The following is a 6,377-nucleotide window of genomic DNA, read 5'->3' as shown; positions in this document are numbered from 1 at the left end:
CAATTAAAGATCCCTTTGATCGCATTGGATGCTTTAATAATTGGATTCCTTATTTTGATGAATTTGAGTATTGTCTAGCTCAAACTGAATTAATGCATCTCAGATTCGTCGGACTCCGCTATGCCTAGTCTACGTCCGCTGGCTCTGCTAGAAAATTGAGAAAAATTGATAGGGTGTTAGTTAACACTAAGTGGAACATGGACTTCTCCTTCTCGGAAGCCGCTTTTCTTAACCTTGGGATTTCTAATCACACTCCAATGTTCGTAAGGGTTCTCAATCTGGGTCCTAAGAGGAAGCCTTTTAATTTTTTTGACTTCTGGGCTGATCATCCGAACTTTCTTGCTATCGTCCAACAAGCGTGGAACAGCCCGGTGAAAGGTGTTCCCATGTTCAGGCTTGTTTCTAAATTGAAGATCTTAAAAGCTTGGCTCAAATCACTCAACCAGGAAGCCTTCTCGGATATCTCTGTGAGAACTTCGGAAGCTAGGGAGGCTCTTCGCCACACTCAGGTAGGACTTCAATCTAATCCTTACAATGTTTATCTTGTAGAGCTAGCCAACACCGCACCTTTATTGACTTGCGTGGTCAAGAGCAATCTTTCTATAGACAGAAATCAAGAGTGAGATGGCTCAAGGAAGGGGATCGCAATACAAAATTCTTCCACAATTTTGTAAAAAAAAAAGACACCTTACCAATCGGATCCTCTCAGTCAAGGATTCAATGGGTTCTCTCATTACCGATCCTGCTCGGGTGCCACATGCTTTTGTTTCTTTCTTCTCGGATCTCTTCCCCCCTCATGCAGCCTTGTCAAAACCTTCTTTGCGAGACTTGATGCTGGTTATTCGGACCCCCCTTTCGGATGCCCAGGTACACTTCTTAGCTTTGCCAGTCTCGGACTCTGAGATTAAAGACACTCTTTTCTCGCTTCCAAGAGGCAAACCCTCGGGTCCCGACGGTTTTACAGTTGAATTTTTTAAGAACAACTGGAAAATTGTAGGCCCTTTGGTGCTGGAGGCAGTCAAAGATTTTTTCTCTTCGGGTCGCCTCCTAAAGGAAGTAAATGCTACAATCTTGGCCTTGATTCCTAAAGTCCCTAATGCCTGCGAAGTCACTGACTTCAGACCCATTGCATGTTGTAATACCATTTATAAGGTTATTACAAAAATATTGGCCAACGGCATTGCTACTATTTTGAACGATCTGATAAATCCTTCTCAGAATACTTTTGTTGAAGGAAGGAGGATTAGGGATAACATATTACTGGCACATGAGTTATTTGCTGGATTTCACCTGGACCCATACCTTCTGAAATGTGCTATTAAAGTTGATTTTCGTAAGGCTTATGATACGGTTGACTAGGACTTCTTGGAGCTTACTCTCTTGGCTTTTCGTTTTTCAGAGTGGTCAATCCGTTTAATTATGGTTTGCGTTCGCACTCCCAAGTTCTCTGTGTCTATCAATGGGGAGTTGCATGGTTTCTTCTCTAGTGGCCATGGCATTCGCCAGGGGGACCCTATGTCTCCTTACCTTTTCACTCTTATGATGGAAGTTTTTTCAGGCATACTGAACTTGAGGACTTCGATCAAAGAATTCAAGCCTTTTTGGAGATGCAAAGCTGTGAGACTGTCTCACATTTTTTTCGCAGATGATGTTTTCTTGTTTTGTTGGGGGGATTGGAATTATGTGGTTGTGCTTAAAAGGAGCTTGGATATCTTCTCCTCCTAGAGTGGTCTTATACCGAACAAGAGCAAGAGCGTTATTTTTCTCTCGGTGGTCCGTCTTCACTTCGGAATAATATTCTCTTGGCTTTTGGTTTTCAAGAAGGTAAACTCCCTATTCGCTATCTAGGGGTTCCTATTATTTCTTCTAGGTTGGGGAAGACAGACTACATTGAATTGATTGACCGTATTACTGCAAGAGTCCAATCTTGGGCTCATCGGTTTTTATCTTTCGCGGGAAGACTTCAACTCATAAGGTCAGCTCTCCATTCTATACAGGCTTTTTGGGCCAGTGTGTTTGCTTTGCCGTTTGCTGTTTTAATTAATATTGAGCGCATCTTGAGACAATTCCTCTGGAAAGGTACTGCCCTTGGTAGGGGCGGGGCCAAAGTCTCTTGGGAAGACATTTGCTTACCTAAAAATGAGGGTGGCTTGGCTATTAGAAGCTTTAAGGATTGCAATCAAGCCTTCATACTTAAGTACATTTGGATCCTCTTTACTGATAAAGAATCACTTTGGTGCCGTTAGATTCATTCTAATTTCTTTAAAAAAAGGAAATTTCTGGACTTCTTCCCAACCTACTGTATGTTCATGGGCATGGAAGAAGATCTTGCAACCAAGAAGTTTTTTTCGCCAGTCCTTCCGATGGGAAATTGGTAACGGTCTTTTGGTTTCTCTTTGGCATGACAATTGGCTTCCTTGCAGTCCGTTAGATAAATGGTCCCTACTTCTATTATGGATGACTCTGGCCTACCCAACTATGCAGTTGTTGCAGATCTTTACACTCTGACTGGTTCCATGCTCAAATCTCTCCTGGAGAGTTGGGGTTTCACCCTCCCGATTTTGTCCAATGCCGTGATTAGTTCTTGTGGTGTTGCGACCCGTCTAGTTTGTTCTCGGTAGCATTAGCTTGGAACTTCATTAGATCTAAAAAAAGACCGCGTTCCTTGGGCTTCTCTCGTTTGGGATAATGCTTTAGCTCTACGGTTCCAATTTCTCTTATGGCTTAATGCTAAGAATCGCCTACCAACCCAAGTGTTCCTCCTCTCCTACGGCAGGATTGATTATTCAGTTTGTGCTTTTTGCTCCGCCCAGCCGGATTCAATTGATCACTTGTTCTTTCAATGTCACACCTCGGCTACTCTTGCATATTTTTGGGCGTTCGGGTGTAACTTACCTTGGAGGAAAAGATCCTAGAGCGAAAGCCTTACCTGGGCAGTGAAGTTCTTATCGAGTAAAGACTTCTTCCACAGTATGGCACGATTCTCTTTCGGAGCTCTTTGTTATCTTATTTGAAAAAAGAGAAATTGCATCGTCTTCCGTGGTGAAACATTAGTTTTATCGGCTCTAAAAAACCACCTCATTAAGATTATGAAGGACAAAGCACTTTCCTTCAAGAATGTGCCTGCTTCTCCAAGGAATAGAAGACTTCACAGAGGATGGGGCTTTGACCCCTCAGTGTTTATTCAGTAGCCTTGCTTCTCAAGCTTCTTGGGTTGTGTGACTTTCCCTAGCCGTCCTGGCTCTCCTGCTCGCCCCTCTTCTTGGTGTGTGTTGAGGTTTGGTAGCTGCTGGTGTTTTGACTATTTTGCCCGAGTTGTGGGCTTTTTTTGTTCCATGTCTGTTGTTGCCCTTGTGGTGTTTAGTTCAGCTCCCTTCCACTCTTTCTGTTGTTGTAGTTAGAGTGTAAGTTTTGGCGTCGTCTTTTCTGTATATTTGTCCAAAGCTCAATATATATTCTTACTCTTACCCAAAAAAAAAAAAAAAACACTATCGTGTTTGGAACCATTAAACAATATAACTGAATCAAATTTTTTATGCCACTACTTAGGTGTTTGCTTAAGCCCATAAAGAGGATTATACCGAATTGTTTGTAGTTTGTTTGTAGAACACACTAAGAGGTGCCTTGTCCCACATCGAAAAGATATGAGTGCACACATGGATGAGATTTGGTATTAATTAATTATTATTATTATTTATTCATTAAAGTTTGAATTTATAATTATAAAATAACTACTGCATCCTTTTGGAACATTGGAGAGACAATTATTCTTTTATTATTGAATTTCGAATTTATTATTTTTGCTTAATGGTTATTAGGCGCTCTTATAAACTTTGGAAGGTTGTGTCTATTGTGTCTGTTTGGAAATAACTTTTTCATCTTTGAAAGGGTGTATATATTCAAATATATTTATTATGTATTTCGATTCAATACTTACAACTGCCAATTTCATTTTTTCTCAAAAGATATACATCCATAATTTTTAATTGTTTCCTTTTGAAAGATCCTAAGAAATACTAGAATTGTTACATGGTATTCTTATTGAGACTTTGTTTTATCTTGAAGTGGGGCAAATAATTCTTTAAAGAGAGTGTTATCACATTTCATAATTCGATTCCATTTCTTCCCCATCATAACCATTTTTTTCAGAAATAGTGGTGCTAGAAGGGATCATATATCCTATAGAATCTCCCATCGTATGATTCGTTGCCTCTACACTTAATAAAAATGTTTCTTCGGATTGTGATAAGCTAAAACTATGAATATGCATTAGCCATTTTTGGCTAGGCTTGTGTGACGGTCTCAAATTAAGATCTCCACGCTTTCTTTTCTTGTTGAAGGTGTGGTTTTTTAGCACAAACTTAGATGGTAAAATAATGTTGCAAATATTGTATATGTACTGTGTAGTGAGGCATTAGCTTTGTTGCTTCAACCGAGTATATAATAGTTTCCGGTGGTTGGTGAGTGAGAATTGAGATTGAAAATAAAAGAAAAAAGTCAAAATGATGCATTCACATCTATCTTTCAATGGAAAGTAATCAGTGAATTCAATGAAATTGCCTGAATGGATTGGGGTATGTGGCGGCAATGAATGTGATGTCCTTTGCACAAACCATAAGTAATTGGATGAAAGGGGATGATTTGATCATGGACTACGATCTCCCAAATTCTTAGTCTCTATTATATTCGGTTTCTAGATCATTCTAGCGACTAAGCAAAATATTTGTCTAATCGATATTTACTCAATTGGATCAAACATATTGTTGACACCTAAATTTTACTATTCTACTTAAAACTTAATCGCATACAAAACTAGGAATTAGTTGCTAAAAAATCCAAAAAAATTGTCATAAAAAAACAAAAATAAAAACAAAAAATGCTTAAAGGGTCGAGTTGGGCCTGATTTGGCATAGGCCCCGCCTAGCTTCCTTTCCCCTCCAGCCCACACCTGGCTGTCTTCCTCTTTTGCACGCGGACCTGCAAAACAGAAGAGAAACAGGGGCAGCAGGGGAGTGGCAGGAGGACAGAGAACAGAGCAACGGGGAGAAACCGAAAAAAGCAGGAGAAAAAAGGAGGAAGAACCAGGGAGCCAAAAAAAGGAGAGCTAGAGAGAGGAGCCCTCCATCGTCGGGGGGAACCCTACGCTCGCCGCCTCCGCCTCCACCCGTTCTACCGCGTCGGAACGCCGACCCGAGCCTCGCGCTCGTGACCTCCCCGTCTCACCACCGCTGCATCCCGACGCGCAGCCCGAGCTGGTCACCGAGCCCCTCGCCACGCGACTCCGCAACCGTCCATCCGCAACCCCGACGACCGCCGCCAGCCGCGTCACTAGCCCCTGCCGCTGCTCATCTATCGGTCTTTGCTGCGACCTGCAGCTGCCGCGCATCCGTGCTGCACCTCCATTGTCCGTGAGTGTCGACGCTGCTGCTTCTACTCGCGGTCCGCACCTCCTCCGTCGCTCGTGCCACGAGCAGCACCATGTCATCACCTTCCCACTCGAGCGCCCCAACAAGTAGATTTGAGCCAGTCTTCGCTCCACCACCGAACGAGCCCTGCACCGGCTCGCGCCTCCTCTGCTGCTCGTGCTGCGCCACCACCGGGATTCCCCTCGCTCGCGAGCTCATACCGTCCCCTGACGCCAGCAGATCTGAACCGGTCGCGACGCAGCGGCCGTCCTGCAGCTGTCCGAAGCTCCTCCGCCGAACACTAACGCACCGGAACCCCCCTCGCCCGTGTCGCTCCCTCAAGCCGTGCCACCGCCGATCACACCTAACGCCGCTACTCAACCTCCTCGTTGCACCCTCATGCTCGAGCACCAGACCCGCGAGCATCGCGCCACCACCGCCGCTGCCTCTACCCGAAGCTGCGTCGCCGGTCTGCCTCCAGCACGCGCCTGAAGCCGCCTTGCTCCATCTCTGCTCCACCGCGTCGCCACCCCGTCAAGCCAGTCGCCGCCGTCGTCAACGTTGCTCCAAAATCGGGTCTTGGCCGAGTCGGGCGAAAGTCATGAACCGGGTAGGGTTTTTCTCACATCGGGCCGGTTATACTTAGGGCTTGGTTTAGGCTGTTTTAGGTAGTGGGCTTAGGGACTTGTGGGTTTGGGCTGTTTAGTGTGGACTTATAAGTTTATTTCTTTTAAAAAGAGAGGAGGGGACCTCTTGGGTTGGGCCCGCGATTCGGGCCCACCTGCTCCTAATCGACCGAACCCGGGTCGAGTTGAATGGGACCAGACCACGGTCCCGGTCCAAAAAAAAAATATATTTTAATTTTTTTTAAAAAAAATTCGAAAATTCAAAAATATTAAAAATTTTTAAAAAATATTAAAAATTTTTAAAAAATTTTAAAAATTTTAAAAAATAATTATTTTTCTTTAAAAA

This window comes from Eucalyptus grandis, chromosome 3 (genome assembly GCF_016545825.1).
Source record: "Eucalyptus grandis isolate ANBG69807.140 chromosome 3, ASM1654582v1, whole genome shotgun sequence".
Classification (NCBI taxonomy): domain Eukaryota; kingdom Viridiplantae; phylum Streptophyta; class Magnoliopsida; order Myrtales; family Myrtaceae; genus Eucalyptus; species Eucalyptus grandis.
This window is presented reverse-complemented; position numbering follows the sequence as displayed.